Source organism: Anomaloglossus baeobatrachus, chromosome 2 (assembly GCF_048569485.1).
Source record: "Anomaloglossus baeobatrachus isolate aAnoBae1 chromosome 2, aAnoBae1.hap1, whole genome shotgun sequence".
Lineage (NCBI taxonomy): Eukaryota > Metazoa > Chordata > Amphibia > Anura > Aromobatidae > Anomaloglossus > Anomaloglossus baeobatrachus.
In genome coordinates, this window is record NC_134354.1 from 711,241,283 (window position 1) to 711,266,233 (window position 24,951).

At 39.8% G+C, this 24,951-nt stretch overlaps 1 protein-coding gene across 1 annotated transcript in view; it reads left to right on the forward strand.

Annotated features, from left to right (window-relative positions):
• The first annotated feature begins 4,937 nt into the window (after nucleotides 1-4,937).
• The window catches only part of TRPC4 (transient receptor potential cation channel subfamily C member 4), a 525,557-nt gene continuing 505,543 nt past the window's right edge, over nucleotides 4,938-24,951 (forward strand). The window contains exon 1 of the mRNA XM_075337313.1: nucleotides 4,938-5,464. The gene's annotated coding sequence lies outside the window, so the exon portion shown is untranslated. The remainder of the gene's footprint in view (nucleotides 5,465-24,951) is intronic.

Sequence of the window (24,951 nt, forward strand, 5' to 3'; positions counted from 1 at the left end):
CCATAAAAACTTACATGCAACAGGAGAGAAAAGGGACCTCACTGACGATAAGAGCTTACAGTTAACAAGAGAGAGAGGGAGGACACTGGTAATAAGAGTTTACACTCTACAAAAGAGTGAGAGAGGACCCCACCAACTATAAGAGCTTATGCTGTACAGGAGAGAGAGAACCGCACTGATCATAAGAGCTTAAACTCTACAGGAAAGAAAGAGAGGACCCAACCCACCATGAACTTACAATCTACAGGAGAGAAAGGAGAGAGGACCCCACTGACCATAAGAACTTACATTCTGCCGGAGAGAGGACCACACTAAGGGCTTACACTCTGCATGAGAGAGGGAGACAAAGCCTCACTGACCATAAAAATTTAAACTCTATAGGAGTGAAAGAGGACCCCACTGACCATAAGAGCTTACACTATACAGGAGAGAGAGAGAGAGGACCTTACTGATCATACAAGCATATTCTCTACAAGAGAGAGGGAAAACTCCACCAACAATAAGAGCTTACACTCTACAGGAGAGAGAGAGGACCCCACTAAATGTAAGAGTTTATGCTCTACAGGAGAAAGAGAAATCTACTGAACATAAGAGCTTACATGCTACAAGATAGAGAGAGGACCGCACTGACCATAGGAGTTTACACTGTACAGAAGAGAGAAAAAGGACCCCACCAATTATAAGAGCTTACACTCTGCAGGAGAGAGAGAGGACCACACTGACTGCAAGAGTTTACACTCTAAAGGAGAGAAGACCGCACTTACCATAAGACCTTACACTCTACAGGGGAGAGAAAGAGGACCTTACTGACCATAAGATCTTACACTCTGCCTGAGAGAAAGAATACCCTACTGATCATAAGAGCTTGCACTCTACAGGAGAGAGAGGACCCCACTGATCATAAGAGCTTGCACTCTTCAGAGACAGGAGGGCCACATTGATCATATTAGCTTGCACTCTAAAGGAGAGAAAGAACACCCCACTGATCATAAGATCTAGCACTCTTCAGCAGAGAGAGACGAGAGGATCCCTCTGATCATAAGAGCTTATACTCTGCAGGAGAGAGAATGAGAGTGAGAAAGAGAGAGAGAAAGGACCCCACTGACCATAAGAGCTTACAAGCTACAGAAAAGGAAAGAGGACCCCATTTACACTCTTCTGGAGTTAGAGATGACGCCACTGACCATAAGAGCTTACACTCTGTCGGAGAGAGAGGACCCAACTGACCATCAGAGCTTACACCCTACAGGGAAAAGAGAGAGGACACCACTGATCATTAGAGATGACACTCTACAGAAGAGAGAGAGGACACTCTACAAGGGAAAGAGAGAGACCCACACTGACCATGAAAGCTTACACTCTGCCTGAGAGAGAGAGAGGACCCCACTGATCATAGGAGCTTACACTCTTCAGATGAGAGAGACAAGAGGACCACCCTGATCCTAACAGCTTGCATTCTAGAGGAGAAAAAGAAGAACCCACTGAATATAAGATATTGCACTCTTCAGCAGAGACAGATGAGAGAATCCCTCTAATCATAAAATCTTACACTTTACAGGAGAGAGAATGAGAGAGAGAGAGGACCCCACTGACCATAAGGGCTTAAACTCTACAGGGGAAAGAGACAGGACCCCACTGATCATTAGAGCTTACACTCTACAAGGGAAAGAGAGAGGACCACACTGACCATAAGAGCTTACACTCTGTCTGAGAGAGAGAGAGAGAGCGGACCCCACTGATCATAGGAGCTTGCACTCTTCAGATGAGAGAGACAGGAGGACCACCATGAGCATAATAGCTTGCACTCTAAAGGAGAGACAGAAGACTCCACTGACCAAGAGATGTTGCACTCTTCGGCAGAGACAGACAAGAGGATCGCTCTGATCATAAGAGCTTACACTGTACAGGAGAGAGAATGAGAGAAAGAGAGACCCCCACTGACCATAAAAGCTTACACTCTACAGGAGAGGAGAAGGGACCTCACTGACCATAAGAGATTACACTCTGTGGAAGAGAGAGAGGACCCCACTGATCTAAAGAGCTTACACTCTACAGGAGAGATACTGTATAAATATAAATTTAAGACTGTAGTAATAGTGCCATTTTCTGCTGAATTTGGAGGACCCACTCGTTATCATAGTTGTGTTGAGCAATTTTAATTGTTCTTGTTTCATTGGTTTATTCCAGGAACTGCAGAAAGTTTGTACGTTTGGCTAACAAAATCTAATTTGCAATGGGGTTTGCATGTTGATGGCATCGATGTATGCGTACACATTCACTGTGAACAGCTAGTTGAATAAATAATAAATAAATAATGCACTCTTTAAATGTTCCCCAATAATTCTGCTGCCCATGGCCCCTGTGGTTGTGAGTCTACTGGCAAATATAACCCTGCGAATACAGAGTTAAGTCAATGTAACATTTCTCCAGAAGACTTCTAACGCATTTCTATGACTTATAATAAGATCTGAAGAAAATACCTTTTCATTGAAGTACTATAATACACATGACATTTCTATGTGAAATGGAAGAAACAGTCCAACCTTCCAGGCTGTATATGATTTGTTCTAAATCCTTCAGAACTGTTCTGTAAAGCACGACTGTATTCCCGGGGAAATGAATAGGATTGACGTTAAATTTAAAAACTGTGTATGGGAGACGCTTTGAAAACATCCATTACCTATCACAGACGGAATTACTCCTGGATGACTACTAGAAACATGCAATTTCCTCAATTTCATCCTGAAAATCTGAAAAAAAATGGAATTCTCATGAAACAGGTTTCACAGTCATATTCTACGGTTTTGGAACAATTCTCATGGCAGATGTACACTGCATTCCCCATAGGACTCTCAATGCAATTCAACACTGTGTACAGATATGCTGTCAGTTCCAAAATCCTGTAGGCAGAGAACAAGAAAAGAAAAAAAATCAGAATTTAAAACAGTACCGCAGTTTGTATAAAGCAAAATATATCACTGCCATTTTATTCAAATCTTTTTCTTTATTATTTTCTTTATCTTTTTATGTTTTATGTTTTTTAATTGTGTTTTTGTTTTTTTTTACATTTTTTAATTCTGCTTTTATTTTTTATATTATTTAATTGTGTTTTTATCTTTTTACGTTTTTTAGTTTTTTAATTACTTTCTTATTTTTTATTTTTTTTATTTTATTCTCTTTTTATTTTTTATATTTTTTTAATTGCATTCTTATTTTTAGATTTTTTAATTGTGTGCTTATCTTTTTATTTTTTATAATTTTTTTAAATTGTGTTTTTATTTTTTATATTTTTTTTAATTCTGGTTTTATATTTTTATTTTTTTATATATTTTAATTGTGTTTTATTTTTATATTTTTAATTGTATTTTTATCTTTTTATTTTTTTACATATTATTAATTGTGTTTTTATCCTTTTTATTTTTTATATTTTTTTTAATTGCGTTCTTATTTTTTATATTTTTAATTGTGTGTTTATCTTTTTACTTTTTATATTTTTTTAAATTGTCTTTTTATTTTTTATATTTTTTTAAGTCTGGTTTTATATTTTTATTTTTTATATTTTTTAATTCTGTTTTTATTTTTTAGATTTTTTAATTGTGCTTTTATCTTTTTATGTTTTCCATTTTTTTTATTGTGTTTTTATTTTTTATGTTTAATATTTTTTAATTGTCTTCTTTATATTTTTTCATTCTGTTTTGATCTTTTAATTTTTTTATATGTTTTTAATTGTATTTTTATATTTTTCATTATGTTTTTATTTTTTATACTTTTTAATTGTGTTTTTCATTTTGTATATTTTTTAATTGTACTTTATTTTTTATATTTTTTAATTGTGTTTTTATTTTTTACATGTTTTATTGTGTTTTTATCTTTTTGTTTTTTTATTGAGTTTTTATTTTTTATATTTTTTAATTGTGTTTTATCTTTTTATTTTGTCTATTTTTTAGTTTTTTTATTTTATTTTTTAATTGTGTTATCTTTTTATGTTTTATATTTTTTTAATTGTGTTTTTATTTTTTATGTTTAATATTTTTTAATTGTCTTTTTATATTTTTTCATTCTGTTTTGATCTTTTAATTTTTTTATATGTTTTTAATTGTATTTTTATTTTTATATTTTTCATTATGTTTTTATTTTTTATACTTTTTAATTGTGTTTTTCATTTTGTATATTTTTTAATTGTATTTTATTTTTTATATTTTTTAATTGTGTTTTTATTTTTTACAAGTTTTATTGTGTTTTTATCTTTTTATTTTTTATTGTGTTTTTATTTTTTATATTTTTTAATTGTGTTTTATCTTTTTATTTTGTCTATTTTTTTATTTTATTTTTATTTTATTTTTTAATTGTGTTATCTTTTTATGTTTTATATTTTTTAATTGGGTTCATCCTTTTATTTTTTATCTATTTTAATTAAACTTTTATTTTTTAATTGTGTTTTTTATATTTTCCTTTTTATATTTTTTAATAGTCTTTTTATTTTTTATATCATTTAATTATGTTTTTATCTTTTTATGTTTTATATTTTTTGTGTTCATCTTATTATGTTTTATCTATTTTAATGGTCTTTAATTTTTTATATTTTTAATTGTGTTTTTTATAATTTTTATTTGTCTTTTAATTTTTTTATTTTTTTATTTTTTATCATTTTTTTATCGTTAGATTTTTTCATTGTGTTTTTATCTTTTTTTATTTTATTTTTATACCTTTTGTCTTTTTATTTTATTTCCTTTTTGTCTTAAATAAACAGACTTAAATTCAATAGAATAGCAATGACCTGATTAAAAACCAGAATACTTTTTCTTTTTTTTTTTTCCTCCTGCTCTGCGTGTCTGTAAGGTGCTCAGCAGATATTGCTGTGAGTGACAGAATGAGAAAACATACCAGGCAGGCAAATGGAGCCAGCAAATCAGTAGCAAGTGATCACTGAGCAATAGGGGAGATGCGAGAAAGGAGCTTTAAGTCAGTAGGAGGAAGGAAAAACTACTCAGTGAGTGGGAGAGAAGGATAATCGAATGGGAAAGGAGGGAGATCAAAACAGCATGAAGGGATACCCTAAGGGATTTCACCAACGAGAGGCGGATACTTTACAGCTGGAAAAGACGCAGCCTCCATATAAGTCAATGTATTCTAGCAGCAGTCCAGACAAGTGCAAATGCTAATCTTCATTTCATGTGCACGCTTCTTAACTACAGCAAGACGCTGAGCATGGAGATGACTTGATGGCATTTTTACAGTCAGCATGGGATATTCCTATTAACTTCTCTATTGATTTTATCTCTTCGCCTCCGAAAAGCTTCTAGATATTAAGGAAAAAAAACAAGACCATTCAGTCTTATGCCATGAAGAACAGATCACACTACAAATACTATAAATCTTTCTAACGAAGTTTCATTTGGAAAAATCTGGTCTAAAGAATCCGTCAACTTCACTTGTGGATATCAGAAAATTGCAATTAAACCAAGTAAGTACTAAATAACTTATTCTCCATTATTTTTTAATACCTTGATTTGGAATGTGATGTCTTCTACTATTATATTATGCATCCCTTTATTGTGTTGTCTATTATTGGATGTTTTTTTATCTATTTTACGCAGTAACGTGGTTTGTAAAATGTTCTATATGGTATACATTCGGCAGACATAGCGGACTGGTTTAGTCTGTCGTACTGTGGTTTAAGGCTGGGGAACGCTGACACCTGCAGGAAGGCTTCAAAACCAAAAATGAGGAAAAATAATTGTTTTGGAATATTTTTTATTCTAATTTGTAATGCTGATACATTGTTATATTGTTTTACTGCTGAATTATTTTATACCTAATAGTAAGTAGCTGACTAACCTTGTCTGATTGCCATCTATTTCTCATTCCTATTAAATACTCACAGGGGGCAGGGAGGTGTTTGCCACTGAGCACTTATCATCCTACATTAAACACAATATTAGCTATTCTTCAGGGTTAAAGGGAACCTGTCAGGTGCAATATGTGCCCAAATCCACGAGCAGTTCTGGGTGTATATTGCTAATCCCTGCCTAACCGTCCCTGTATACACTAGCATAGATAAAGAGATCTTTAGAAAAAGTATTTCTAAAGATCTTCTATCATATGGTAATGAGCACAGGAACTAGTTGCAAGAGCATTAGTTCCCTTGGCTAATCGGCCCCCTTAACATTTAAGCATGCCCCTGTGGGCGCACTAACATGCTAATGAAAGCACAGCGTCAGAGTCATGGTAGTGTTCACCTGCTCTACCACCGCTGGTTTTCGGCTCTGTGCGGACAATCAGAATGTTCCCGGACTTCCGGTCATGCGCACTACAGCAGTTTGAGCATGACTCGAAGTGCGGGACTTCGATCATGCTCACTGAGCGGTAACCCAGCATCAGGGTCGGTGGCAACAAAGAGCTGTGAGATTGACCATGCCTCTGATACTGTGTATTCATTAGCATATTAGCATGCCCACAGGGGTGTCTTTACATGCTAAAAGGGCCGACTAGCCAAGGGAAGTAACGCCCTTGCGATTAGTCCCTGTATTAATTAGCATATGACAACAGAGCTTTAGAAATACCTTCTCTAAAGATCTCTTTACTGTACGTATGCTACTATATACCGGGACAGTTAGGCAGGGATTAGCAATATGCACCCAGAACTGCTCGTGGTTCTGGGTGCGTGTTGCACCTGACAGGTTCCCTTTAAATACGTAGTTGAGATTTTTATTATTTTTTTTTTTTACTTCTCAGAGATTTTTTTAATAAAGGAGGATAACTCATGATCTCTAAAACTGCAGTATGTCGACACTTAGGCTATGTTCACATATTGCGGAAAATCTCTGCTGCACATTTGGTTACTAATCCATTATGAATCCGCAATCAAATCCACAGGTTCCAAGTGTATATTGCATTGGGGATTTGGTTAAAGGGAACTTGTCACCAGGAATTTCCCATATAAAGTATGGCCACCATCTGTATGCCTTTATATACAGCATTCTAGAATACTGTACATATGTACCCAAGCCAATCTGTATAATGTAAAAATGACCTGATATTATACTCAGCTGCGGGACAGTCTGGTGCGATGGGTGTTACTGGTCTTATTCTGACTCTTCCTATCTCCTTGATTCATGTGGATGTTGCATCCTACTTCATCCACATAGTGTCTTCCATCGCGCTCCTGCACTTTTCTCTACCTTGTCGAGGGCAGAGTAAAGTACTGTACTGCACAGGTAAAGGCCACAGACACCTGCACATGAGGAGGAAGTGCCGGATGAAGACTAGCAATGCCTATCAGATTGGATTGCCTAATAAGTGAGTACAATGAAAGCTATTATGTTATACAGATCAGCTTGGGGATTTAAATAAAGCATTCTAGAATACTGTATATAAAGACATACAGATAGGTGCTAGAGATAATCGAACCCGTGAAGGTTCAGTTCAGCGGGTGCAGCCGGACTTTTGATAAAGTTTAGTTTGGAACCTGGACTTGACCTGAACCCCAATGGAAGTCCCTAATTGGGCAGTTCGGGTCTCCATCCATATACAGCCAGCTATAAACAGAACACTTCCGGGGACGGATGGGCAAGGTTTTTCCTTTTTTTTTTTGTACACACTACATCTGATCACGCAATTGTTACCCCCAGTGCGAGCTTTTCAAATTCTGAAAGCGGCTCACACTGGGCTGAGCATCAAGCACACCCAAGCACAGCAATGCTCACATGAGTGGTGTTCATATGTAAATCCTCCGAACTCAACTCTGCTTTTTGGGAAAAGTTGGGTTTTGAGGACCTCGGGTTCGCTCATCTCTTGTAGTTTATATGGGGAAAACCTGGTGACAGGTTACTTTAAAGGATTTTTCCCTGCTCCATCTTAGCATTGAATAGGGTGAAAACTGCAATGAAAATTTGCATAATAATGAGCACGCTGCGTGCGTTCACTTCAGTAGGATTTTGGAAATCCATTTATTTGAATTGTACAGGAAATTGCTGCAGTTTTGAGGTGCAGAATCTGCACTGCAAATCTGTGACAGATCCGGGACCTGTGAACTTGGTATAATGCTCTTTACTTTGTGAGTTTCTTTGACCTTATATATATTAAGGGTGGAGGAACTTGTCACTTCATTCATATTAATGGAAGTTATATCTGAATTGCCAAGTTGTAAATGAGTTAAAGTGGTTGTCCCATAAAAAACATGTTTTAACTCTCTACAGAATAGGTGATAAATTTATGATTCTTAGAGGGTTGTCTATTGAGAATCCCCACTGATCCAAGCAAAGTGAGCCCAAAGTCTGTTGTGTGAATGAAGTTAATCAGTATGAGCATCCACTAGCCATTCACTTTGTTCAATTACTATAAAAAGTCATTGGACAGTTATAAAAAAAAAAGTGGTCAGATATAATTAAGCTATGCCCACACTACTAAAGAGCTGTCCATCAGGCACTATGCCTCCATTTATGTCAGGATCCACAAAAAACAGGATTTTGAATGGAAATATCCACAGAGACCTCACACTGCCAATAACTTCAATGGAGTCAAAGTGGACATTATTTAGCCTTCAGCTTGGCAGTATTCATCTTTTTCAGATATGTATAAAAGCGTGGTCTGCCAGAGATCACTGTATTAGTATAAATCTAGCCTAATTAACACTTACGGTAATTCTTTTGGGAACTTGTGACCCTAGTTCTTGTGAATATTGGTAGTCCTAATTGTAGGATATCCAGCAATCATACATTTATCACTAGTCCTGATTATAGGTGATATATATTGTTTATGGAACAATCCTTTTAATCTTTAAAACTGTATGGTGTATGCATTTTAATTTGTTTCCAAATTTAATATGAACTCTATTGTAAAATGTATTGAAAAGTAAATAACTACTATTCAATGTTACAAAACAGAATTGGTTATCAATTAAGTATTTTGCATTATGATCATGGGAGATATCAATATTACATTTTACATGGCAATTTTTTTGTTCTAATTATTACTACAATAGAAATCATTAAAGGCACACGCTCACAAAATGTTTTATTCCCCAATCCTGTGTAAATTTGTATGTAATGTAGTATACGTTCTTTTGAATGTGTTCCAGAAGAATGTAATAAAATAATCCCCCATTACATAATTCAAATGGCAGGCTGTCGTAGGCACATTCCACGATGGACTCTACTCTGAAGAAAGACAGCTCCCAAGATCTGTGTCCCAACTGACAGAGGAGCTGTGTCATCAGCACAGGAAACTCAGTGAGCTACTGGGGATGGGCTGTGACATCAGAAGAAATACATCTTTTCCTTGGTTCACTTAACACAAAGGGGTTTTTTTTTTCTCCAGCCCCAATCCTCCCTGCTCCATCAGCCAAGGAGTAGAGGTTTTTTTTTAATTCTGATCTCCTAGCCCTTCTCATCAGCTCATGGAGGTATGTAGGTTTAGGATGCAGCTTTTCTGTCAGCTGAGACACAGGTCACAGGAGCTGTGATTCTTCAGATTTCATCACGTCTTGATTTGAGACTTAAGCGGGCTTTACACGCTATGATATATCTAACGAAATGTCGGCGGGGTCACGTCGTAAGTGACGCACATCCGGCATTGTTAGTGATATCGTAGCATGTGACAGCTATGAATGAGCAGAAATACTCACCTTCTCGTTCATCCTGTCTTTCAAAATGCATACAGGTATAATCGAGAGGTTTGCTGTCACTTAAGAGCAGACCAGCCACTGGACAATGCATGCTAGGAAGTGACAAGAGTCACTATCACACCTATAGTGCTGATAGAATACCAATGAAGTTCCACCCACTTAAGTTGCTGGCAAGTGTAGTGCGCTATCCTGCCTCTCCCCTTCAGCAGGGACACCAACCTATTCAAAACCGCCGCCAGACTGTGTGCTCCCTCGCCTCTCCATGGCCTCCCATGTGCATCATCGTTGACACGTCGCTCATTTTCTAAAAATCAAGCGTCCGGTTGTTCAATGTTCTCGAGGCAGCACACATCGCTCCGTGTGACACCCCGGGAACGATGAACACAGCTTACCTGCGTCCTGCCGACAATGCGGAAGCAAGGAGGTGGGCGGGATGTTTACGTCCCGCTCATCTCCACCCCTCCGCATCTATTGGCCGGCCGCTGTGTGACGTCGCTGTGACACCGAATGTCCCTCCCCATTCAGGAAGTGGATGTTCGCCGCCCACAGCGAGGTCGTTTGGAAGGTAAGTACGTGTGATGGGGGGGTTACAGGATTGTGCAACACGGGCAACAAATTGCCTGTGCCGCACAAACGATGGGGGCGGGTGCAAATGCGATCGCACGATTAATTGTAATGTGTAAAGCAGGCTTAAGACAGATTGTCATTTGAACTACATGCTGGGGCTATTTTATTACAGTATTGGAGAACCACTTTAATATACTCACCAATCGCTGTCTTCCTTAGCTCTTCCTTAGCAATACCAGTCCGGTCCTTTTCTCACTCATGTGCCTGAAATTCTGACTTTCTGGATCACACTGGGATTTATGCATGTCTCTAACCATAACCGTGTCTATGTAACCATATGGAGACTCGTTCTGACTCTTTTTAGACTTACTTTGTAAAGCATCATCTGGTGGACACATGAACCTCAGTGTGATCAGCCAGTCAGGATTGCAGTTATATGAGTGAGAAGAGGACCAGAGCGGTGCTAGAAACCTGGAAAGACTAGGAAAGGAAAATTGATGAGTGTATTATTGATCTTTACATCATTACATAAACGGTTTGGGCAATAACAAATTTTATAGGAGTACTTCTTTAAAAACTCTCTTCTCCATTTATCCTCTAAGTGAAATTCAGTATTATTAACTGCAAATCTCAATCTTGGTGGATCTATTCTTTAATGTACTGATGTTGTTTACTAAAGGAGCCTGTCTGGTGAAAGACAGTTATTTTTCAGTCTTGGGACTTCAGGGGATGAAGGTTTTGCCTTCATATAATGGTTACATGCTGTATTCTACAATGTGTCATTAGACAAGTCTTGCCGATGTCAAAATGGAATGATGTCTGTGTACATTCACTTTCTACATTCTGGTGTGGTGTGTTATTGGGCATTATTAGCACTTTACATCATTAGTGTCTAATCCTGAACACTGAAGCATTTCTTAATTAAATTACAAACTGCTGCCTTCCTTGGATTATATGTTTCACAAAAGGAAACGGTACTTAGGTCCTTCCTCTCACTCTACAATCTTATTAAGCTGATGGGATCACATAAGCTTTCGTTTTACTCCACTGTGTTAAATAAAATTGCCATGATTATGAAGACCTATGGATACTAAGAATGTTAAGATTCCAATAACCTCTAGCAAACTTTACCCATTTTAGTCTTCTTTCACAGAGAGTTTTTTCTTTACATACGTTTCTTCCTCAGTTGTAAAAACCACCATTCTCCAGTTTGTTATGGATTTTTTTTTAAATACAAATTAATCTTTCATGTTGTCCTTTCCTAGAGAGAACCTGTGGGAAAATGCATGAAAATAACTCTTTACCTAAAACTTGTTATGTTTAGAAAAACAGACACCAAAATACACCGACATTGAAAGTGTTAAAAAATGGCACAAAAAATGTTGTTTGTATTCTTTAGAGACAACATATAGGTACAGGCTTGCTGCATTTTTGGAGGGGGCCTAAATGCAAAACTTTCAGGTTTATTTTCACCATATAGCAAATATACAAATTGAAGAAAACAATTGTTATTTGATGGCTGAATGATAAGTAATTTGTTATTAGAGATTAAGTAGAGAATAAAAAAATTGGTATTACTTTAGAATTTCAATTTCTAAAACAAATACTGGCACAAGTCTAAAAATCATAATTGGTCTGATATAAAAAAGGAGCACTCATCGACCTTATGAAGCTATTTGGCTTGGTAAAATGACATGGCCCCAACACAGTAGCTGTCAATTGAGACAACATAAAGCATTCATCATACAATGGCTTCAAAATAGAAAACTAAAATGAGACGAGCTATGACAAAGCTACAGGTAGGTCCAATGAGATATGAATAGGTAAAAAAATATGAGAAGGTTGTAAAAGGAAAGCATACAGGTAGACCAAGAAAAACATTAAAGTTAAAGTGAACCTGTCAGGTACAATATGCACCCAGAACCACAAGCAGTTCTGGTTGTATATTTCTAATTCAATAGATAAAGAGATCTTTATGAAAAGTATTTCTGAAGATCCTTTATCATTAATAAGCACAGGGACTAGTTGCAAGGAAGTTAGTTCCTGTGCTCATTCTGCTCTCTTAGCATGTTAGCACGTCCACATGGGTGTGCTACCATGCTATTCAATGCAGCATCATCAGTGGTGACGCGCGTACCTATGTCCATTGCCTTCGCTGATTAGAATGCCCCGCACTTCCAGTCATGCGCAGTATGAAGCTGGGTATACGCGTCCCAGCTTCAGAGAGGTCACAAGCGCATGACCAGTGCCGAGACTTCAGATCAGCAGTACACGCATCAGCCTGATGATGCTGCATTGAATAACATGGTAGCAGGCCCCTGTGGGTCATGACCGAAACTCCGGGGTCATGCGCACTGAGACAAAATCCAGTGTCGGGTGGCGATGGCAGCAGATGTCGGGTGGTGATGGCAGCAGAGAGGTTAGTGAGATCATCCTCTGACGCTGCACATTCATTAGCATTTTAGCACACCCAAAGGGACGTGCTAACATGCTAATGGGGCGGACCTTCACAAGGGAACATGAAAGTCTCCCAGGAGCCATAAATCAACATAAGAAGCTCATGCTGCATGTTGCTCATGCTTCAGTTAGCAGCCTGTGACATCTATGAGTGCTGTCATAACCTTCAGCATCTCTGGACTTGTCTCCCATCGAGCACATCTGGGACATTGTTGGATGACAAGTGCAAAGGGAGCTGCCAGCGGCGGATCTTGATGATTTGCTGCCCAAGTGCATTCAGTGTGGTAGAGCATAACTTAGACAACCATTAATATCCTCATTAATAACAGCTAAGTCATACAAGTATTTAAATTATGCCGTGTGGTGCTCATACTCGATATTGAATAAAAATTTTGTTTCCATTTTTCGGTCATATGCATACCAAATGATGAAAAAAAATGGAAACAACATTTTCAAAACCTCACGATTAATTCAGCATCGAGTAGGAGCGCCATGATTTTTCCTTCTTGATATTGCAATTTCAATATTGTAGAAATACTTATTGCAACGTATAGTAAATTATTTTCTTTGTCCGCATAGCTAAATAAATCCAATGATTGAATATATTATATTTGGTAAATGGTGGTATGTATAGCAGTGTTTATAGACTGTCCTTCTAATTTTTCAGGACAGTGATTTATTGGGAATCTAACCCCGACTTCTTTATATTAACGATCAGTTGTGAAGCTATGTGGCAGTAATTTTAATATATCTCCATTAGTTTTTCCTTAGGGTTCTCTATGAATAAATAGTTTATCTAAATACATCAATTTCTGTGCTACATAAGAGCTGCAAAATGATGTGTGACAGTGTGATGTGTACAAAGGGTTTTCTCACTTCTTGTGTGTAGCCAAGAGCTAGTGTCAGTCAATCAGCTATTTATGGCCATTCAATAAAGAACACTTAAAGGGAAAGAGAATATTGTTTCCTATAGATTTGCTGGTTGTATTTCTTTAAAAAAACCCATCATTTTCTTTAGTTGTAAAAGAAATGGTTCATAAATGAATTGTCTTTAAGGTTTTAGAGATTGAGTTATACATTTGTGTATGTGCATCATGTAGTACATGAGATTATTCTTCCCATCCATAACCGGACCCCCTACCCATTTAATTGACAGCTTCTCACGGAGTCAGTAAATGGGGTCTCAGTTGGTGATCATATTTGCCATTATGGCATAGTTACCCGGCAGAAAGGATTCATTACTTTTAGTTGTTTGTTTTGCAATAGCATTTAGTAAAAAGAATTCTAGTTCTTTCCTGAATAAGACAGAAAAATATAATTCATAAAGTATTGAAGTTGGGTAAACATAGTTCACTAGGACATTAATCAATCTGAATCATATGCTTGTTTATTAAAAAAGGCATATAACTGTATATCTAGGAAACTGTATGGAGTACTCAGTGTGGGAACCACTGACAATTTCATATATAACCGGCCCAGGAAGGGATCCTGAAAAAATAGGTGGTAAATTGAGCAGATCTGTCGATTTTCAAATTTACCAAAATCAAACTGATTTTACTGGGAAATTTGATTTGGAGTGAATTTATTCTCTGAAAAATGAATATCCCTTATGTTTTTGGGTCTGGAGAGACCACAGAGTTCACTTCACAGCTCACTTTTCCCCTTAGGACCTTAGTGCATCTTGTTACTACCATTGTGCTCTGCATCTTCAAAGTAAGCTAGGACGTCCGGCCATGACAAGGCACGGGATGACCCTGTGGATGTGTATTTGTGTCCGAAAGTTCAGGTCTAGAATATGCATTATTAGGTAACTTTGCACGTCGTCACCATGACCTTATGTCGTTCATGCGTAGAGTCGTAACATGACATCTCTGTGCATGCGCCATGTAACGACATGCAGTGAGCTGGAGGAAAAAAAAGCAAAATCTGGGGTTTTATCCAAGAAAGATGATTGAAACTAAAGTTGGAAATGCACACCTTGGCAAGTTGTCTGAGTCATAACCAACTGGAAATTACCAAAATGATGGCTGCAATAACCCCACAAATGTAATAGCAAGCACCAGGAGAAGAAGAATGCTTATGATTGCCATGCTGCCGTAGTCAGAGAAACATCCAGGAGTAGGTCAATAGTGATTTATTTCTATGCATTTCAGAGAGGACCTTCTCTTTCCTCAGGAAAATCCCATATACTACAGCAATGCGGCAATCATACCTATTCTCCTCCTGGTGTTTTCATGCACCATGTAAAGTCACAGTGACATTACGATGCCTACTGTACGCTGGTCTTCTGGCCACATATTGGCCCAGGTTGACTTTGCTCAAGCATGTAGAAGCAGCATGTGGAAGCAGTAAGAAGATGAATATGGGGAGTACAAATAATGGAGGTGCCTTAAAAGGAGAGTACTGCGGTGATTATAAGCTTTTTTCCCTCCTTTTTTTACCTTTTGTATGTTCACCAAAAAGAAAAAAAATATACGTTAAAAATTAATTTTTAATAATTTTTTTAAAACGACTATTGAAGTCATAATATCTACTCAACAAACAGTACATATAAGTCATCATAAAAAAGGGGAGAAATTTGTATCTGATAATTAACCTGAGCTTTACCCTATTGCACCCTACCTATCAACGGAGCTTTAATGCACCCTAGGCTTTAATTGGTGAACCCATTCCATGACAGCTGTCCCTTTAAACCCTAACATTAGGTCAATATGGGTATTTAAAGTGACAACACATCTCAGAGTCTCCTTCGTGTAATCTTTACACCAGGTAATTTTAAGGTATATTTTTTCTTTTCGGTGAACATAGGACTTTTTCAAAATATACATACAATTGTTATACAGTGTTTTTTTTATCTTTTGCCAGCCATGCTTCTAATTTGCTAAATTTGTACAGAGCGAATTACAAAATATATCTCAATTCTGGAGACTACTGATTGTTGGTTTTTTTTTAAATTCCACTAAAATTCAATTCTACTCAAGTAAATGTGTCCATCTCTAGTACATTGGGATCAGAATACACAAAAATCTGCAGAATTCTTAGTTTTTAGTTAAATTGCTGACAGAAATCTAATTCTGGCCTAGAATCATAGAATCATAGAATGGTAGAGTTGGAAGGACCTCAAGGGCCATCGGGTCCAACCCCCTGTGAGTGCAGGTTTTCCTAAATCATCCCAGCTATACAGTTAGGTCCAGAAATATTTGGACAGTGACACAAGTTTTGTTATTTTAGCTGTTTACAAAAACATGTTCAGAAATACAATTATATATATAATATGGGCTGAAAGTGCACACTCCCAGCTGCAATATGAGAGTTTTCACATCCAAATCGGAGAAAGGGTTTAGGAATCATAGCTCTGTAATGCATAGCCTCCTCTTTTTCAAGGGACCAAAAGTAATTGGACAAGGGACTCTAAGGGCTGCAATTAACTCTGAAGGTGTCTCCCTCGTTAACCTGTAATCAATGAAGTAGTTAAAAGGTCTGGGGTTGATTACAGGTGTGTGGTTTTGCATTTGGAAGCTGTTGCTGTGACCAGACAACATGCGGTCTAAGGAACTCTCAATTGAGGTGAAGCAGAACATCCTGAGGCTGAAAAAAAAGAAAAAATCCATCAGAGAGATAGCAGACATGCTTGGAGTAGCAAAATCAACAGTCGGGTACATTCTGAGAAAAAAGGAATTGACTGGTGAGCTTGGGAACTCAAAAAGGCCTGGGCGTCCACGGATGACAACAGTGGTGGATGATCGCCGCATACTTTCTTTGGTGAAGAAGAACCCGTTCACAACATCAACTGAAGTCCAGAACACTCTCAGTGAAGTAGGTGTATCTGTCTCTAAGTCAACAGTAAAGAGAAGACTCCATGAAAGTAAATACAAAGGGTTCACATCTAGATGCAAACCATTCATCAATTCCAAAAATAGACAGGCCAGAGTTAAATTTGCTCAAAAACACCTCATGAATAGAGTTGAGCGCGGTTCGTGGTTCGTGGTTCTCCAGTTCTAGGCTCGAGTGATTTTTGGGCTGTTCGAGATCGAACTAGAACTCGAGCTTTTTGCTAAAAGCTCGATAGTTCTAGATACGTTCGAGAACGGTTCTAGCAGCAAAAAGCAGGGCTTTTTACAGCTACAGTGAGCAGGAGCCATCGCTGGCAGCCTGCCACAAGCTGGTAACCAAGATAAACATCGGGTATCCAAGCAAAGCGCTTTGGTTAGTAACCCGATGTTTATCTTAGTTACGTGCAGGAAGCCCACACTTTCCCGCTCAGCTCGCTCCACCCCCTCCTGCCCGCGGCATGTACACATACATACACATACACAAACACACACACACACACACATCCACCCCCCCCCCACCCCCACCCCCACCCCCCCCGCCCGCCCGCCCGCTCGCTCGCTCGGCTTACCTGCGGTGATGAAGTCCCGCCATCCCGACCTCAGCGCTGTCACTGTCCTCCATGGCCGCCGCTTGTCACATCACCTATCGCTTCCGACCCGAGACTGACACTGGCGGTGACGTCACGGACCTCTCGCGATACTTGATGTGAAGGCGCCGGTCATTGACCTCAGTGACAGGGGCTGTCAGTGTGCTGGAGATCAGCGCAGGTAATGTACCTCACTGACAGCAGCACTTGTCACCCCCCTGCAGTGACCTGGGCTGACCCATTGATGTTAGCTCAGGTCACTGCACTGCTCTCCCAGCCAATGGGGAACATCCTGCTCTTCATTGACTGGGACAGTGTGCATCGTCATGGCAACCCCTTGGATTACACCAGACCTGGATTTGTTTTTCAATCTAATAAATTGGTTAAAGAGGGAATGTTTTGGGGAGTGTTTTTTCAAATAAAAATGTGTTTGTCGTGTATTTTTTTTTTATTACTGACTGGGTTGGTGATGTCGGGTATCTGATAGACGCCTGACCTCACCAACCCCAGGGCTTGATGCCAGGTGACATTACACATCTGGTATTAACCCCAAATATTACCCCGTTTGCCACCGCACCAGGGCGCGGGATGAGCTGGGGCGAAGCACCAGGATTGGCGCATCTAATGGATGCGCCACTTCTGGGGCGGCTGCGGCCTGCTATTTTTAGGCTGGGGAGATTCCAATAACCATGGACCTCCCTAGTCTGAGAATATCAGGCCCCAGCTGTCTGCTTTACCTTGGCTGGTGATCCAATTTTGGGGGACCCCTACGTGTTTTTTTTTTTAATTATTTATTTAATTTAAAATAACAGCGTGGGGTGCCCTCAGTTTTGGATTACCAGCCAAGGTGAGGTTGCCAGCTGTGGTCTGCAGGCTGCAGCCGTCTGCTTTACCCTAGCTGGCTACAAAACTAGGGGGAACCCTATGTCATTTTTTTTTCATTTTTTTGGCTAAATACAAAGCTAAGCACCCCTTAGTGCCACATGAAAGGTACCAAAGGGTGTTCCACTTTTTCTCCATTTTTTTCTCCACGTTCTCACCACTTTTTTCTCCACTTTTTCTCCTCTTATTCTCCACTTTTTCTCCACTTTTTCTCCACTTTTTCTCCACTTTTTCTCCACTTTTTCTCCACTTTTTCTCCACTTTTTCTCCACTTTTTCTCCACTTTTTCTCCATTTTTTTCTCCACTTTCTCCACTTTTTCTCCTCTTATGCTCCACTTTTTCTCCTCTTAATCTCCACTTTTTCTCCACTTTTTCTCCATTTTTTTCTCCACTTTCTCCACTTTTTCTCCTCTTAATCTCCACTTTTTCTCCTCTTAATCTCCACTTTTTCTCCACTTTTTCTCCTCTTATGCTCCACTTTTTCTCCACGTTTTCTCCACTTTTTTCTCCTCTTATGCTCCACTTTTTCTCCTCTTATGCTCCACTTTTTCTCCACGTTTTCTCCACTTTTTTCTCCTCTTATGCTCCACTTTTTCTCCACGTTTTCTCCACTTTTTTCTCCTCTTATGCTCCACTTTTTCTCCACTTTTTCTCCACTTTTTTCTCCACTTTTTCTCCTCTTATGCTCCACTTTTTCTCCGTTCTTTTTCTATGGTCAGTCTACCCATTAGCTCTGCCATGCATACTGTAGCTCTACACCTACTGCACATGTTACTTTATGATTGACATCTCTTTCGTACCAGAGCTGTCTAAGCCTACTCTGACCCCATATTTGTCATTACTATATTGTCCTTGTACTGTATTATGACATTTGTATCATGTGTTTCATTTCTTGCTGTGTTGCAATTTTTTTGCTGCATCCCAATTGTACCTCTACATTGTTCGAGTTTATGTTATTGTTCTCTCACTCTTATGTGATACTGATTATTGTCATTTTTCATGATTACATGCAGATAAGTCCAATCTGACGAAGGCTCAGGCCGAAACGTCATTTGTAACTTGTTTTGGACAAAAACATATATGCTTATGAAAAAAAAAATTTCTTAATACGGACCAATAAAGAGTGATTTTGCATTACTATCCGTTGTGACTTACTGACTTAGTCTGGGAGATATAGAGTGCCGAGGTTACTCACTAATTTTATCTATTATTACCTCTGAGCACCTATATACCAGTGAGCAGAGCTTCCTCTACAGTAGTTCTCCTGATTAGGCATGCCCTTACCTCATGAGCAGGGCATTGCAGCTTTGGTAGCAACCATTACGACATGGACTCTGCTGCTGTGGACCCGGGGAGAGTGAGTGCAGATTCATTGCACCCACACTCCTCACATGAAGGGTCCGCACTCCTAGAAAATGGGGGATACGTTCCCTGAGTGTCTCCCCCCCATATTCTAGACGGTCCAGAGTCGTCGTGGGACCCCTTTATTTTTTTTCTTACAATAAATTGGTGAAAGAGGAAATGTTTTGGGGACTGTTTTTTCAAATAAATTTCTTTTGTCGATTTTTTGTTTTTGTTAGTACTGACAGTTTATGATGTTGGGTATCTAATAGACACCATGACATCACAAACTGCTGGGCTTGATCTCAGGTGACTTTACAGCTAGTATCAACCCGATTTATTACCCCGTTTGCCACTGCACCAGGGCACGGGATGAGCTGGGGTGAAGCGCCAGGATTGGCGCATCTAGTGGATGCGCCACGTCTGGGGTGCCTGCGGCCTGCTATTTTTAGGCTGTGAAGGCCCAATAACTATGGACCTTCCCACCCTGAGAATACCAGACCACAGCTGTCCGCTTTACCTTGGCTGGTGATCCAATTTGGGGGGGTCCCCTACTTTTATTGTGTAATTATTAATATTTATAAAATAATTATAAAAAAGAGCCTGAGGGGACCTCCACATTGGATCCCCAACCACGGTAAAGCTGCCAGCTGTGGTTTTCAGGCTACAGCCGTCTGCTTTACCCTAGCTGGCTATCAAAAATGGGGGGACCCAACGTAATTTTTTTTTTAACTATTTTTTTTTCCAAAACGTTTTTTATTGATTTTTCAAATTTGTAAAAACATGACAAGTATCATTGCAAAAGAAGAACATTCGTCTGACAAAATGTGACATAGAGGTGGGTGATACCCCAATTTGGAGTTCCATGTTGCTGTTCGATTTAAGATAGTATACAGTAACATTAAACCAAAACATAGGTAATGAAATATAATATAACATATGCAATACAATTCGTTAAATCTCTGTGTCGTCCCTGAATGATTTCAATTTTGCTAGCGTGTCTTGGTATTCCCAACCGTCTCGTCTCCCCCTCCCGCCAGAGCCCCCTCCTAGGTGATTCTCAGTTTACCCAGGCTGTCCTGGATATCGCTCAGGATATACCACTCCGAGTGAACAAAAGGTGCCATCAGGTTAATTATTTCTCCCTGTGTGAATTGGCTTTCAATAAAATGTCTCCATCTCACAAAAAACTTGGCTGTCAACCCATCTTTATCCCTCTCCGCTTCTAGTTTTTCCCACTTCAGAAGGTTGTGTAGTTCGCCCACAACCTCCTTTATGGATGGGCCCTCCCTTTGAATCCAGTGTTTTAAGATGCAACGCTTAGCTATCAAGGCTATGTCATGCATTATTGCGTATTTCCTCTTTTCCTGCGTGCTCGGTCCTCCTCCTACTCCTCCCTCAAAGGAGTGGAAAATCCACACCATTAAGTCTAGTTTGCTGAAAATTCCCCATGTTGACTGGGCAAATAGTCTGACTTGGTTCCAGAACCTAGCGATTGTCTCACATTCCCATAGCCCATGCAGCATATCCGTTTTTTCTTTTTGACACTTAGGACACCACCTATCCCTACCTGGTATGTTGAAACCTATAATGGCCCTATGTAGAATTCTGAATTGAGTGTCTCTCCATCTCTCATTGGTAATGTGTTTCCGCACTTGTACCCATCCTCTCAGTATATCATCCACCACTTCTTCCCTTCCCAATTGTTTCCCCCACGCTTTTAAAGTCCGACTATCCTCCCGAGAGATAAGCACCCCCCTTAGCGATCGATAAATTTTAGAGACATTTATACTTGTTACATCACATTCCAGTAACTCATCAATCGAACTTCTGTTCAGCTCTCTTCCAACCACACCCAGGTCTCCTATTATTCCATGTTTCAATTGTTCATACTGGATGACATGTGAGCTATTAAGGTTGTACTTATCCAGCACTTCCCGACCTGTCATCCACCTCCTGTCCTCCACATTCATAACATCTATCATTCTCCTGACTCCCCTCTCTTTCCATCTAGTAAATAGCTTGTTTTCTCGTCCCAGGGGAAAATTTGGGAATGTTAACTATTTTTTAAATAGAAAAAATTAATGGGCTTCCCTGTATTTTGATTGCCAACCAAGGTAACGGCAGGCAGATGGGGGTGGCAACCCATAGCTGTCTGCTTTATCTGCGCTGAGAATCAAAAATACCGCGGAGCGCTACGTCATTTTTTTAAAGATTTATTTTTACAGCACTGTGATGTCCAGCAATCAAAATACAGGGAAGCCCATTTTATTTTTAGTTATTTAAATAAATAATTAAAAAAATATATGTTAGCTCCCACTGCATTTTTTGTATTGCTAGCTAAGGGTAATCCAAGCAGCTACTGGCTGCTAACCCCCACTGCTTGGTGTTACCTTCACTGGCAATGGAAAATCCAGGGAAGCATTTTTTTTTTTTTTGCCAAAAAGCTACAAAAAAAGGACGTGAGCTTCGCCATATTTTTGTATGCTAGCCAGGTATAGCAGGCAGGTGCTGGAAGAGTTGGATACAGCGCCAGAAGATGGCGCTTCTATGAAAATGCCATTTTCTGAGGTGGCTGCAGACTGCAATTCGCAGCAGTGGGGCCCAGAAAGCTCAGGCCAACCGGTGGTGCGGATTCCAATCCCAGCTGCCTAGTTGTACCTGGCTGGACACAAAAATGGGGCAAAGCCTACGTCATTTGTTTTCTAATTATTTCATGAAATTCATGAAATAATAAAAAAAGGGCTTCCCTTTATTTTTGGTTCCCAGCCGGGTACAAATAGGCAACTGGGGGTTGGGGGCAGCCGTACCTGCCTGCTGTACCTGGCTAGCATACAAAAATATGGCGAAGTCACATAATTTTTTCAGGGGGCAAAAAACTTCTGCATACAGTCCTGGATGGAGTATGCTGAGCCTTGTAGTTCTGCAGCTGCTGTCTGTCTGTATGGAGAAGAGCAGACAGCAGCTGCAGAACTACAAGGCTCAGCATACTCCATCCAGGACTGTATGCAGAAGTTTTTTGCCCACCAAAAAAATGACGTGGGCTTCGCCATATTTTTGTATGCTAGCCAGGTACAGCTGGCAGCCACGGGCTGCCTCCAACCCCCAGTTGCCTATTTGTACCCGGCTGGGAACCAAAAATATAGGGAAGCCCGTTTTTTTTAATTATTTCACTTATTTCATGAAATAATTAAAAAACAAATGACGTGGGCTTCGCCCTATTTTTGTGTCCAGCCGGGTACAACTAGGCAGCTGGGGATTGGAATCCGCAGCACAGGTTAGCCCGAGGTTTGTGGGCGCCTCTGCTGCGGATTTCAGTCCGCAGCCGTCCCAGAAAATGGCGCTCTCATAGAAGCGCCATCATCTGGCGCTGTATCCAACTCTTCCAACAGCCCTGGAGCCGGGTGGCTTGTTGGGTAATCATGAGTTAATACTGGCTTTGTTTTACCAGCCAGTATTAAGCCAGAGATTCTTAATGTCAGGCACGTTTGACCCGGCCATTAAGAATCTCCAATAAAGGGTTAAAAAAAAAGACACCACACAGAGAAAAAATACTTTAATAGAAATAAATACACAGACACATTAGAGACTCCATCTTTATTACCCCTGTCAGCCCTCCACGATCCTGCTCTTCTGTCTTCTTTCTTTCTAGTGTAGTAGTAGTGACGATTGTAGTGAGGGGCATCACTTGGGGCTGGGGAACCTCCATCCTAACTACAATGCTCACTACAATCGGGAAGCAGCGTGCAGCCTTCACTCCGTGAGTGATCACTGCTGGCTGCTAGCGGTAACGCTGACAGACGCGTTACTATAGCAACGGTGCTCCCGGAGCCGCGGTTAGCGGTGACGTCACCGCTAACTGCGTTGCTATGGCAACGGTGATCTCCGTTAATGACCGGCTGTGTCAGCCGGTCCCTAACGGAACGGGGAGTCGACCGTGTGCTAGAGCATGTCGCCGGTACACGGCGATACACATATGTGCACCGTGTACCGGAGAGATGCACTCGCAGGTCCTACATGACGTGTCATAGTCATGTGACCAGTCTGTAGCCAATGAGATAATAGCCACGTGACTGGTCACATGGCTATTTTGACGTCACGATAGGTCCTGCTTCTCTGCTGGCAGTGCAGGTCACCGGGAGGATTCAGCGATCATCGGATGGAATAGCGGCAGGAGACAGAGTGCAGAAGGGATCGCGAGGACCGGTAAGTGTTATGGCAATGTTTATTAACTGTTTGTGTACATTTATAATGCATTTTTATGTGTTTGTGATTGCCTCCCATTATAGCCTATACGTTCGAGTTCGGTTCGTCGAACGTTCGACGAACCGAACTCGAACGGGACCCCCGTTCGGCGAACCGGCCTCGAGCCGAACCGGGACCGGTTCGCTCATCTCTACTCATGAAGCCAGCTCAGTTCTGGAAAAGTATTCTGTGGACAGATGAGACAAAGATCAACCTGTACCAGAATGATGGGAAGAAAAAAGTTTGGAGAAGAAAGGGAACGGCACATGATCCAAGGTACACCACATCCTCTGTAAAACATGGTGGAGGAAACGTGATGGCATGGGCATGCATGACTTTCAATGGCACTGGGTCACTTGTGTTTATTGATGACATAACAGCAGACAAGAGTAGCCGGATGAATTCTGAAGTGTCCCGGGATATACTTTCAGCCCAGATTCATTGCATTTCACTTGCTCAAATCCAGACTTAAGACGGAAAGACCCACAAACAAGCAAGACCTGAAGGCTGCGGCTGTAAAGGCCTGGCAAAGCATTAAGAAGGAGGAAACCCAGCATTTGGTGATGTCCATGGGTTCCAGACTTAAGGCAGTGATTGCCTCCAAAGGATTCGCAACAAAATATTGAAAATAAAAATATTTTGTTTGGGTTTGGTTTATTTGTCCAATTACTTTTGACCTCCTAAAATGTGGAGTGTTTGTAAAGAAATGTGTACAATTCCTACAATTTCTATCAGATATTTTTGTTCAAACCTTCAAATTAAACGTTACAATCTGAACTTGAATTCTCTTGTAGAGGTTTCATTTCAAATCCAATCTGGTGGCATGCAGAGCCCAACTCGCGAAAATTGTGTCACTGTCCAAATATTTCTGGACCTAACTGTATGTTTATCCAGTTTCCACTTGAAGATTTCAATTGATGGAAAGCTCTCCACCTCCCGTGGTCGCCTGTTCCACTCCCTGACTGCCCTCAGTGTCGGAAAGTTTTTCCTAATTTCTAATCTGAATCTCCTTCCTTTAAGTTTCATCCCATTGCTTCTTGTACTTCCTTCTGCTAATGAGAATGGGGTAGTTCCCTCTGCACTGTGACTACCTTTCAGATATTTGTAGACCTCTGTTAAGTCTCCTTTTAGCCTTCTCTTTTTCAAACTAATCATCCCTAGTTCTTTTAGCCGTTCTTCATATGACATAGTTTGCAGACCTTCTACCATCTTGGTTGCTCTTCACTGGACTTGCTCCAATACATCAATGTCTTTCTTGAATTGGGGCGCCCAGAACTTCACACAGTATTCCAGATGGGGTCTGACAATGGCAAAGTATAGGGGAATAATTACCTCTCTTGATCTACATTCAGTGCTTGTTTTGATACATCCCAGAATTTTGTTGGCCTTTTTAGCTGCAGTTCTGCATTGTTG